This window comes from Trichechus manatus, unplaced genomic scaffold (assembly GCF_000243295.1).
Source record: "Trichechus manatus latirostris isolate Lorelei unplaced genomic scaffold, TriManLat1.0 scaffold00087, whole genome shotgun sequence".
NCBI classification, from domain to species: domain Eukaryota; kingdom Metazoa; phylum Chordata; class Mammalia; order Sirenia; family Trichechidae; genus Trichechus; species Trichechus manatus.
This window is the reverse complement of record NW_004444023.1, coordinates 85730-98435: the sequence shown is the minus strand read 5'-3', so window position 1 is coordinate 98435 and position 12706 is coordinate 85730.

The window sequence follows — 12706 nt, the reverse complement described above, 5'->3', positions numbered from 1 at the left end:
ACCCCCAGGGCCAGGCACTTTATTCTTTCTACCTCCTCAGTAGGTAGGGGCTATCATTATCAATACGATTTACAAATGAGGAAACTGAGGCCCGAAGAAGAAAAACCACGTGCCCAAGGTCACACAACAGGTGAGTGGCAGGGCTGGGATTTGAACCCAAGTGGCCCCAAACTCCAGAACTTGGGTTCTTAACCACTGTGGTTTCCTGTCCCGAATAATAATAGTACTAACTTCAGTCATCAACAAATTAATGAGAATATGTAAGTACAGCGCTTCATATGGGGTCAGGTTGGAACTTCGTAAGTGGGTGACATTATTATTATTATTACTCAGAAAAGTGGATCCTAAGGAGTCTCAAGAGATGCAAAAAGGAAGGAGTTCAGGATGGTATTCTGGAAGCTTTGTGACCCCAAGGGCTCTGCGGGCTAGGTAGGGGTCTTTGGGGTGGGACCTTGGCACGGGGAGCTGCAGTTTTCCCATGCACCACAAGGGGGCAGGACATTACTTCCTCACTTAGAGCTAACACTCTTCAGGAGCCCCCTTCTTCCCCTCTCTGCTGGTGCTGTCCCCACCCCATTTCCCAGATGCTGGGACTGAGGCTTAAAGAGCCTCATGAATGAGCCTTGAAGACATTATGCTTAGAGAAAGAAGCCAGCCACAAAAGGCCACTTATTGTTATGATTCCACGTCTATGAAACGTTCAGAACTGGCAAATGCACAGAAACATAAAGTAGATTAGTGGCTTAGGGGAGGGAGGTTTGCGGGGAGAGGGGAATGGGGAGTGACTGCTGAAGGGTGTATGGTTTCTTTTTGGGGTGATGGAAATGTTCTGGAATTAAATAGCGGGGATGGTTGCGCAGCCTTGTGAATATACTAAAACCCACTGGATTGTACACTTTAAAATGGTGAGTTTTATGGCATGTGAATTGCATCTCAATAACAAAATTACATTTTAAAAAAGGAGAGAGAAGGAACTGGAAGAGGTTCAACAGCGGTGAGGGGTCTTGGACCTAGCCCAGCTGCCATCTGACTACCACAGGTCCAAGCTGCGGGGAGACTGGGTGGGGGCGGGGGGTGGGGGCCAAGGCCTGTTCCTCCCCTCCCCCAAGCCTATTGTCTGTGGGATCCAGTCTTAGAACCAAGGCCTTGGAACCTTTGAATCTTGACCCCTGACCCACTTCCCCCAGCCTACTTGTGAGAGCTCCTGATGCTGTAAGCTCTGAGCCCAGCCCCTGACCCTAATGCAGATCCTAACCCCAATCCCAACACTGCCTACACCAAAGATCATGCACTCCAGGCCAACACCCAGCTGTGCCTGGTTTCTGAAAACCAGAAAAGCCAGCTGTTGTCAAGTTGACTCCTACTCATAGCGACCCCATGTGTGCAGAATGGAACTACTCTATAGGGCTTTCAAGGCTGTGACCTTTCGGAAGCAGATCACCAGGCCTTTCTTCTGAGGTGCAACTGGATGGGCTCCAACCGGAGGAGGCTGCAGTCAAGTGCTTAATGGTTTGTGCCACCCGGGGGCTTCTTCTGCTTCTGAATGATCACCCTAAACCTAAAACCCAGTGTTAAACTTAACCCTAACCCCTACATCCAACCCCACTCAAAACTCAACCCATCCCTCTTAAAAGCTAGCAAGTGGCCATCTGCGATGCATCAATTGGTTCCAATCACCTGGAGTAAAGGAGCATGAAGAACACCAAAGACACAAGGAAAATATTAGCCCAAGAGTCAGAAAGGGCCACATAGACCAGATACTTCGTCAGCCTGAGACCAGAAGAACTGGATGGTGCCCGGCTACTACCAGTGACTGCCCTGAGAGGGAACACAACAGAGAGTCCCTGACGGAGCAGGAGAAAGGTGGGGTGCAGAACTCAAATTCTAGTAAAAAGACCAGACTTAATGGTCCAACTGAGACTGGAGGAATCCCGGAAAGCATGGCCCTGGATTCTCTGTCAACCCAGAACTAAAACAATTCCCGAGGCCAACTCTTCAGACAAAGATTAGACTGGACTGTGGACATAAAATGATACTCGCGAAGGGTATGCTTCTTAGCTCAAGTAAATACATGAGACTAAACGGGCCGCTGCTGTCCGGAGGCAAGATGAGAAGGCAGAGAGGGTCAGGAGCTGGTTTAATGGACATGGGAAATCTGGGGTGGAAAGGAGGAGTGTGCTGTCACAGTGTAGGGAGAGTAATTAGGGTCACATTACAATGTATGTATAAATTTTTGTATGAGAGACTAACTTGAAATGTAAACTTTCACTTAAACTACAAAAAAAAAAAACAGTACTGAAAACTTAACCTGTCTCTAGCCCGACCACACCAGCCATCTCTATCCCCGACTACAGCTCTGAAGGGAAATCCATCCCCAAACCTGTCTGCACCCCTCAGCTCTATCCCATTCCCATTTCTGCATTCAGTTCACAAATCTTTAATGAGCACCTACTATAAGCCAAGAGTCCCTAGATGGTTACACGCAACTGTTAGCAGGAAGGTTGGAGGTTTGATTCTACCCAGAGGTGCCCAGGAAGAAAGGCCTGGTGATCTACTTCCAAAAAATCTACCACTGAAAACCCTACGGAGCACAGTTATACTCTGACACACACGGGGTCACCATGAGTTGGGATCAACTTGATGGCAGCTAGTTTTACTATCTGCCAGACATGCATTTAGAGATATAAAGACGAACAAGATAAGTCTGCTTTGATAACATTTACAGTCTAGAGCAAGAGTCAGAAGGCCTACAATGAAGACAAAGCAGATAATTTCAGATTGTGAAAAATGGTATAAAGGAATTCATGAAATCAGAGTGGTGTCCTAGGAGAGAGAGGAGTGTAGGGGGCCTTTTTTTTTAGGGCCTTTTAGGCAAAAAGATAGGGCAATGGTGGCTCAGTGGTAAAATCTCACCTTTCATGTAGGAGAACTGGCTTCAATTCCCCACCAGTGCACCTCATGCCCAGCCACCACCTGAGTGGAAGTTTGCATGTTGCTATGATGCTGAACAGGTTTCAATGGTGCTTCCAGACTCAGAAGGACTAGGAAGAAAGGCCTGGCAATCTGTTTCCAAAATTCAGCCAATGAAAACCCTACAGACTCCAACGGTCTGATCCGAAACCAGTCATGGGGATGTTGCAGGACCAGGCAGTTTTTCGTTCCATTGTACATGGGATCGCCATGAGTCATGGGGCAACTCAACGGCAGCTAACAAGAAGGGGCAAAGACAACCGCAGTTCCAAAACCATGCCCAGTACTGCTCCTGTTCAGCCCCCAATCCCGGCCTCTGGGCCCTGCAGAGCCTTCTTCATTTCTTCATCTCACCGGAGCCTGCTCCTTCTCAGACGCCTCCGCTGTCACTCAAATACCTCCAGGTGCGGCCAGGCTGGACAGCCACTTTGGGCCAGTGTCCAGCGCCGGAGGTGTCTCCCTGGGGCGCCCAGGATGGTGTTGTCACCTTGGGAGGCGTGAAGAGCAGGCAGTGGTGGTGGGGGGGGGCCCTCTGATTCCGGCCTGGGACGAAGGTGAGGGTGGGGGCCGGGACTGTGGGCCTTGTCCCTGGCAGCGCAACCGCAGGCTAGCCCAAAAGGGCAGACAGATAATGAGTCCTTCCCGCCCCGGCCCTCCGAGAGGGAGGGGTTTCCTGACAGGAAATTGTCCTCCTCCAACCCCCCCACTCCTCAGAGCCAAGCTCTCGGCAGTCCTGGCCGGAGTAGCTGGAGTAGCTGAGGGACAGGACAGCAGCAGGGACAGAGAAGCAGAGGCACTGACGACAAAGGTGAGTATGCTTAGGGGGTAGGATTCATGCCCTCCCCCACCTCCTGGGGGCTTCTCCCGGGAAGAGGCATTGCCCTGAGTTGAACAGAACCAGAGTTAAGGAGAACCTGTGCCCTGAGCCTAAGGAGGCTGGGGACAGAAAATCTGACCCCAGGCGGGTGCCAGGGAAGGAAGGCAGAAAGGGGGTGGGAACCGGAGGAAAAGTGCTCTGGGGGCTCAAAGAGGCCGTGAGGGAGCCATGGGGATTTTAGAACCACCCAGGAGACTCTGGGTGGTGTAAACGGTTAAGCACTCATCTACTAGCAGAAAGGTTAGCAGTTTGAGTCCACACAGAGGTGCCTCAGAAGAAAGGCCTGGTGATCTGCTTCTGAAAAGTCACAGCCTTGAGAACCCTGTGGAGCAGTTCCACTCTGCACGCCATAGGAGTAGCAGTCCACTGAACAGCAACTAGCAACAACAACAAGGTAGAAGAAAGATAAGACCTCATTGGGTCTGATGCCCTCTGAGTACAGATGGGAAGACTGAGGCCAGGGAAGGATCCAGTGCTTGCTTTGCAGTGTCCACAAAAGATGGGGTCTTGGGATGGGAGATGGGGATGAGGGTTGGGATGGAGATGGAGCTGGAGATGAGACTGGGTTTGGGGATGTGGATGAGTTTGAAACCAGGGCTGGGCTGATGATGGGGCTGTGTTTGGGGGCAAGGACTGGACTGGGGTTGAATTGGTTGGGGCTGGGCTTGGGATACACAATTTGTGAGGATGGGTCTCAGATGCAGACACTGGGGACTAGAGGTGCCCACTTCTGAAGGCAGAGGCTGGCAGTGAGGAAGAGGAGGAGGAGCCCCAAGAGGGAAGCTCTGGTGGCCAAGACATCCTGCGAGAGGGAGCCGGGGGGCTGGGGGCTTGTGGGAGGTCTGGGAAGTGAGTCAGGGGCTGGGCACCGGGAGACAAACAGGGGGCTGGAGGGGCAGGATGTCGGAGACAGTTCGCAGAGGGGACGTTGGAGCCAGGAAAGGGAAAGACGTCGGGCTGGTTTTGGGGAAAAGTTGCAGCCAAGTTTGGGGGTGTTGGAAAGAGTTTGGGGTACTGGATCCAATCTGGGAAGGATGTTGGAGCCAGTTGGGCAAATGTCAAACCTAGTTTGGACCATGTTGACTTTAATTGGAGAGAAATTGGAGCCTCCAGTTTGGGGGAGAAGATGGAGACAGTTTTGTTTTTTATTATGAAAATACACATAAGCAAACATGAGCCATCTCAACAGTTTCTACATGTACAATTCAGTGACGTTGATTACATCCTTCAAGTTGTGCTACCATTCTAGCTATCCTTTTCCAAATCATTCCACCACCATTAACATAACCTCAATGCCCCCCAAGCAAAAGCTGCCCCTTCCCCCCTCCCTCCCGCCCAAGTGGATTGTTAGTAACCACTAATAATCTTTGGTGTCTATATCTTCGCTTATTTCACGTCAGTGAGATCATACAGTATCTGTCCTTTTGCGACTGACCTATTTCACTCAGTGTGATGTTTTCGAGGTTCATCCATGTTGTGGCGTGCACCGGGACCTCATTCCTCTTTCTGGCTGAATAGTAAGAGACAGTGTTGGGCGGGATGTGGGATACAGTTTTGGGGAGGAGATGGAGCCACTTCTGGGGGATGATGGAGCCATTTTGAGGATGAAGCGCGTGGGAGCCAGTTTGAAAAATGAAAGAGAGGGAAATCGGTGTGTGGTGGGGGTGGGTATTGATCACACTCAGCCAGGGGGGCTCCAGGCAAGGGGTCGTCATGGTGACTGCCTCCCTGGGGGGTTAGGGGACTGTTTTAGCCATCCAGTTCTAACAGAAATACCACACGTGGTTGGCTTTAACAAACAGAAATTAATTTCCTCACAGTTTAGGAGGCTGGAAGTCTGAATTCAGGGCGCCAGCTCCAGGGAAAGGCTTTCTCTCTCTGTACTCTGGGGGAAGGTTCTTATCTCTTCAGCTTCTGTTTCCTGGTTCCTTGGAGATGTCCATGTGGCTTGGCATCTATCATCCCCCATCTCAGCTAGCTTAATCTGCTCCTTTTCTAGTTTGTAAGAGATTGACTCAAAACGCAGTTTACACAAATCCTGCCTCACTAACATAACAAAAACAACCCATTCCCAAATGGGATTATAACCACAGGCGTGAGGTTAGGATTTACAACACATGTTTTAGGGGGACGCAATTCAATCCATAGCAGGGACCATGGAGACTGGAGGGGCCTGGAAGGATGTCTCTAGGAATGGGAGGGCTGAGAAACAACAGCTGAGCGAAAGCAAAAGGGAGGCCTCTCACCGCGGAAGGAGATGCTCTTGCCCCCCAAAAACCATACCCGTTGCCGCTGGGTCAATTCCAACTCATACCGACCCTATAGGACAGAGTAGAACTGCCCTACAGGGTTTCCAAAGAGCAGCTGCTGTATTCGAACTGCCGACCCTTTGGTTAGCGGCCTGAGTGCTTAACCAGGCAGCCAATTCTGGGCTCCTTCAACACCAGCCTCCTCCCAGGCCCCCCATCCACCCGGGCCGGCTCCCAATCCTGACCCCATCTCTCACCTGCTCAGAACTCCTGTCTCGGTTAACAGCCCACGTGCGCCGCAATGGGAGACCGTGAGTGAATATTTATTATTTACACAATTTTGTCAGATCCGTACAATGTAATAGTATGCAGCACTTAAAATAAATGAGCTAGAGATACAGGAGCAAATATGGGTACATCTCAAGGGCATAATATTAGCTAAAAAACAAAAACGACAAGTTGCAGGATACAAATACCATGATAGTCATTTATCAGAAAACCAAACCCACTGCCATAGAGTCGATTCCGGCTCATCGCGACCCCACAGGACAGAGGAGAACTGCCCCAGAGGGTTTCTACGGCTGTAAATCTTTCCTGGGGAGCGGCTGGTGGGTTTGAACCACTGACCTTTTGGTTAGCAGCCAAGTGTTTAACCACTGTGCCACCAGGGCTCCTTGATAGTATTTATAGAGGATTTGCAACTGTGGGAAGTAATATATTATTTTTGGATACAAGCCTATGTAGGCATAAGATAAAAATGGGTTTGGACTGGTGGACGGCGCATTCCAGATGCTGGTTTCCTCGGGAGAGGGCTAGAGTGGGTGAGATCAAGGAGGGGAATTGGGAGAATGTGGTGCATTTATAACGCTTTGATTCTTCAAATTAAATAACAAAACCAAACCAAACCACCTGATGGAAACAGAGTCAATATTAGCATTAGCCCTGCCTGGGATTTAGGCACAGGGGCACTCAGTAAGTTTGTTTTCAGTATTTTTCTGAATGTTTGGAATACTTAATAATTGTAAAAGCAACCTTCGATGGCTCCCCAGTGCCCCTGGGAGAAAGTCCAAGTCCCTTGTCACAGCATTCAAGGCCCCGTGGGGCTTGCACCTTACTGAATTCTCCAGCTGGACTCAGTACTTCTCCCCACCCAAGGAATGAACTGTCTTGCCATCTTCCTTCCTTTGTTTCCTGTCTAGCACTCATTCCCTGAATGCCTGACCTGGGCTGGGTGCTGGGGACATAAAGATGACTGAGATGGCCCCAGCCCTGTCCTCCTGGGGCTCACAGTCCAGAAGGGGGACAGACCTGTCCCCAGACAGAGAAAACCTGGAGTGGGGAGCCTAATCTAGGCTGGGGGTCAGGGAGGGCTTCCTGGAAGAGGGGACATTGGGGCTGGATCTTGAAGCAGGAATGGAACATGGAGAACAGGCTTCCAGGTAGAGGGACAGGCAGATGCTAAACCCCAGAGAAGCCTGGAGAAAAGAGGAGAATGAAGGATGGGACTAGTGAGGTGGGCAGCTGCCAGACCGTGCAGGCTGTGTGAGGGGCCCGGGCTTTGTTCCGAGGGCACCAGGGAGCCATGGAAGGGCTAGGAGCAGGGGAGGGGCATGGTCAAGTTTGTGCTTTACTGAGATCCCCAAGATGGACTGGAGGAGGCAAGACTAGAGGCTGGAGACCAGCGGGGAGGCTGGGCCAGGAGAATGAGTGGGGCTTGGACAAGGGTAGGGACCATGGGGACGGAGGGAGACAGACAGGGGACAGCAGGCTGGAGAGAGACTTAGGAGATGGGATGGGCAGGACTTAGGAAGTTGTTAGCCCCGGAGGAGAAGGACTGGGTCTGCCTTGGCCACCACCGTGTCCCCAAAACTTGCACAGGGCTGGGCTTATGACAAGTACCCAGTAAGGTTTTTCTTTCTCTATTTTTGTGGCAAAATGCACATAACACAGAATTCATCGTTGTAAAGTGTACCATTCAGTGGCATTTAGCACGTTCACAATGCTGTGTAACCATTCCCACTCTCTAACTCCAGAACGTTCTCATCACCCCCAAAGGAAACCCCATATCCATTAAGCAGTCACTCCCCATTTTGCAGATGAGGCAACTGAGGCTCAGAAGGACAAAGGCCCTTGCCTACTGTCCCACAGTGATTCAGGGATGGAGGTGCGATTTGAACCTAGACTTGTCTGATCCCAGAGCCCAGGTTCTTTCCCGAGAGCGTCCACAGTCATCCCATCCCACTCTCCCAAGCCCCTGCTACAACCGTTAATCTGCTTTCTGTCTCTATGGATTTGCCTATTCTGCCTATTGCACAGCAAGTTTTAGCTGAAGAAGTGAATGAGTGGTGGTGACGGGGTGGATTGGACAGGGGAGATGAGGGGGACAAAGATGTCGAGGCAGGGGCCCAGGTGTCTACCTGGATGTCCCAGTAGATGGTGAGGCCTGGCTCCCCACGCAGTCTGCCCCTGGCTGGCTGTGCTGCCACTGAGGAGGTCCTTTCCCTCTCTGAGCCTGTTTCCTCTGGAGTAGGAGGGTTGACTATGATCAAGAACATTCCAGAAACACTGCTCCTTACTGCCAAGGCAAGAGTAAAGTGGGGGAAGGCTCTGACTGTGGATGCCTCCGGGAAAGAACCCGGGCTCTGGGATGAGACAGGGGTGGGTGCAAATTCCGACTCCATCCCTGAATCGCTGTGGAACATCTGGCAAGTCCCTTTGCTCTTCTAAGCCTCAGTTTCCTCATCTGCAAAATGGAGATAATAAGAGTCCCCACTTCACAGGACTGTGCAGAGTCAAGGAATCAAGAAGTGCTCAGACTAGTGCCTGGCACACACACACACACACACACACACACCCCACAAATGCACACAGAGCTATTGTCACCAATACCAATAAGGGTCATTGTTTTTTCTAGGTCCCCACCTGTCAAAATGCCTATCCTGAAGAGTCTAGGGGTGGCAGACTCAAAGGTGCCCCGAGCGGGCACCCTGCCCCTGAGGACCTCTCGGAACCCTTTTGAGGAAGTTTCAGGGCTGGCAGAAGGAGAGGCCGGGGAGCTGGGGACCCTGCCCAATGGAGCATCTTGCCACCGCCGCGCCACCCTGGAGAAACTGGCAGGCCTGGCCCCCTTCCGGATGGGCTGGGCCACGGGCCGGCGGGCAGGCAGCCCAGGTGATGGGCACTCTCGTTCTTTCCTGGGCCGTGTGCTGACCTCGGGGATCCGCAGGAGCTCAGCCGATTTTGGCCTCCTGGCCCGGCTTCAGGGGACCCGGTCGCAGGGCGAAGATGTGGTCACTGGGGAGGCCGCCCGGAGACTGGCCTTCCTGAGACTGGGGCGTGGGCCCAAGCCCCAACCTGCATCACTGGCTGAGAGAGTGGTGCCTGCAGGTGAGGCAGATCCTGAGCCTCCACCCAAGGTCCCAGAGCCCCCAAAGGTGAAGGAGCCATTGTCAGGTGAGCGGGGAGGAGAAGCCCGGACTTGGAGAAATCACACGGCCCATTTCCATCTCCAAACCTGGCCCATCCTAGGTCTTCATACTTAACCCCAACCCAGCCTCCACCTGTGACCCTACATCCATTCACATCTCCAACTTCCTTCTCCAAACTCCATACACAACTCCAACCCATCCCCACCACAGTCCTAATGGCCAGCACCGATCTCCACCTTCAGCTCCTACCACATGCCATCTCCCATCCACCCCCATCTCCACTTGCCATCTTCAGCCATCTTCAACGCCATGTTGATCCTCAACTTCAGTCTCAACTCTAATCTCCTCCCCATCCTCAACTTCAACCCTCTTTCCCTCTCTAACCTCAAACTCAACCTCAATCCCATCGCTAGCATCCCTTTTTTTTTTTTTAATTGTGCTTTAGGTGAAACGTTATAGAGCAAATTAGTTTCTCATTCAACAATTCACACACAAATTGTTTTGTGACATTGGTTGCAATCCCTGTGATGTGTCAACACTGTCCCCTTCCGCACCCCAATTCCCCGTTTCCATCTGTCCATTTTTCCTGTCCCTTCCTGCCTTTGTGTCATTGCTTTTGGGCAGGTGTTGCCCTTTTGGTCTCCTACACGATTGAACTAAGAAGCACGTTCCTCGTGTGGTGTGTGTTATTGTTTGTCTAATCTTTGGCTGAAGGGTGAATTTCGGGAGTGGCTTCAGTTCTGAGTTAAAAGGGTGTTTCTAGCATCCACTTTTAACTTCATGCTCCTCCCTAACCTCCATACTTCCCCCATTCCCATCCTCAGCCCTAGACCTATACCCAAACTTCAACCCCTACCTGATCCTCAACCTCCTCCTTCATCCCTAATCCTTTCCCTTTTTCCATCCCTACCCTGAACCTTGACCCTAACTCATCCCAATCCTAAACTCTGTCCCCAACCTCCACCTTCGACTTCATTCCTATCTCAACTCATGCCCAGACTTCATCTTCAAACTCATCCCCGACCTCTACCTCCATCCCCTAACAGGTATTACCACTCCTTCTCCATCTTCGACCCCATTCCTACCCCAAACCCCAATGTCTTCCTGGATGCCTTTTCTATTTCTACCCTATACTTAGTCCAACCCCATCATCAATCTCCAAATTGAGACACATCCACGTGCTTATCCCCAACCCATTCCTTTCTCCCAAGGCCATCTTTAACCTCATCTCTATGCTCAAGACCACGACAATCCCAACTCCAGTCCTAGCTCATGTCCCATTCCTCTACTCTAATCTCATCCTGGATCCCAACCTCATGTTCACTTTCAACTATTTTCCCCTCTTCAGTCTCACTCCTAATCCTAAATCCAGGCCCATCTCAGCATCCACCTTCAACCCAATCCCCTCCCCAGCCTCCTTATTCAATCTTATCCCCATTCCTGGTCCCTTTCCAGACCCCAATTTCAACCCCAATCCCATCCTCAAACCTCCTCCTTCATCCTTAATCCCATCTCCATCCCCAATCCCAATCTCAACTCCATCCCAATCCTAAACACCCCTCCCCAACCTCCATCTTCAACTCCATCCACAGTCCCACTCCTAACCCCTACTCAGGTCCCAACTTCATCTTAAAGCTCACATCAACCTCTACCTTCATCCATCCTCAACTTTCACCCTAACTCATCTCCAGCTCCATCCATATCCAAGCCCCAATGCCACTCTCAACACCTTTTCCATTTCCACCTCTCTACCGAGTCCAATGCCAATCTCATCCTAATCCTAAACTTCCCATCCCAACCCCCATCTTCCTCATCTCCAGTCTCATCCCCGTTTCATCCTTGAAACTCCACCCCCAACACCAACCCTGTCCCAACCTCCACTTTAATTCAACCCTATCACTAAATCTATCTTTATCTCCACTCCTCCACCCCATCCCCACTTCTGGTCCTCCCCTCAGGCACAGGCTGCTCCAGGGCTGGGGGCCTTGGGACACCCCTGTCTTCGTCCTCTGATGCCCTCTACATCCTGGCCAGAGGCTATTTCAGCCCCAGCTCCCTGGGGACTGGGAGGGCACTGCAGGGAGATGAGGAGGGGGTGACTGGAGCCCCCGCCTTCTGGAAACGGATGGGCAGAAATAGCGCTGGCCAGGAAATAGTTTCTCTGCCAGGGAGGAAGCAGAGGGGGGAGGAGGTGTCAGGGGTAACCCTAGGCCGCTGGGACCCTCCCTCTGTCTTCTCTCAGAAGCCTGCCAACCCTATGACCCTCCTTTCTGAGTGAAGTCTGAATTCCACAGAGTGCCAGATCCCCCCACGGCCATCTCCACCCCCAAAAGACCCCATCTCTGGTCCTGAGTCCTCACCCCACCTCCAAGCCTCCAACCTGCCCACTGGCTCTCTCCATCCCCCTCTCCCCTTACCTGGCTCTCATTGCTCTCCCTCACCTCCTCCCACCTTCCCCAACCCCTCCTCCATTCCTAACCCCTCTCACCTCCCTGGGATCTCTTTCTGTAGCCCCTGATGCACTTTTCGTACCCGAACCTCTCAACTCCTCTAACCTCTCTCCTATTCCCTAACCTACTCTCTGACACCCTCCCTAACCTTCTCCCTGAATCTCTTCTCCATTCCTGGGCCCCTTACCCCCCATCCCCACCCGAACCCTCTCCGTCTCTTTTCCCCAACCTCCTACCCTAACCCCTCACTTCCCCTGACGCCTTTCACATTCTCAGGCACCCTCCCTCCTCCTCTTTCACTCTCCCACCCCCTCCCCCGGGTCTTTTCCTCCCTCTACTTTCTCTCCTCTCCTCTCCAGACCCCCTCTTTCATGCCTAGTCCCCACTCCTCCCTCCACCCCTACCATCCTCAACTTGCCCAGCCCCTCCTCCCTCCTTCATCTGCCTCCTCCCCTACACCCCTTCTGCTGACCCTTCCCATTAACCCTGGCTCCTCCCTCTGCCCACACCTTCCCGCCTCCCCAGCCGTCTTGCCCTTACCTCCCCACCCCTTCCTATTGCCCCCGACCCCCCTCAGCCCCCTCCCCTGACCGCCCGCCTTGCCCCCACAGTGCTGGAGATCCTGAGCCTGATCCAGCAGCGCGAGCTGGCGCGCGCGGACGAGCACATCCTGGAGCTGGAGGCTGAAGAGCTGGCGTCGTCGGGGGACGGTGCGCCGGGGCCGCCCAAGGC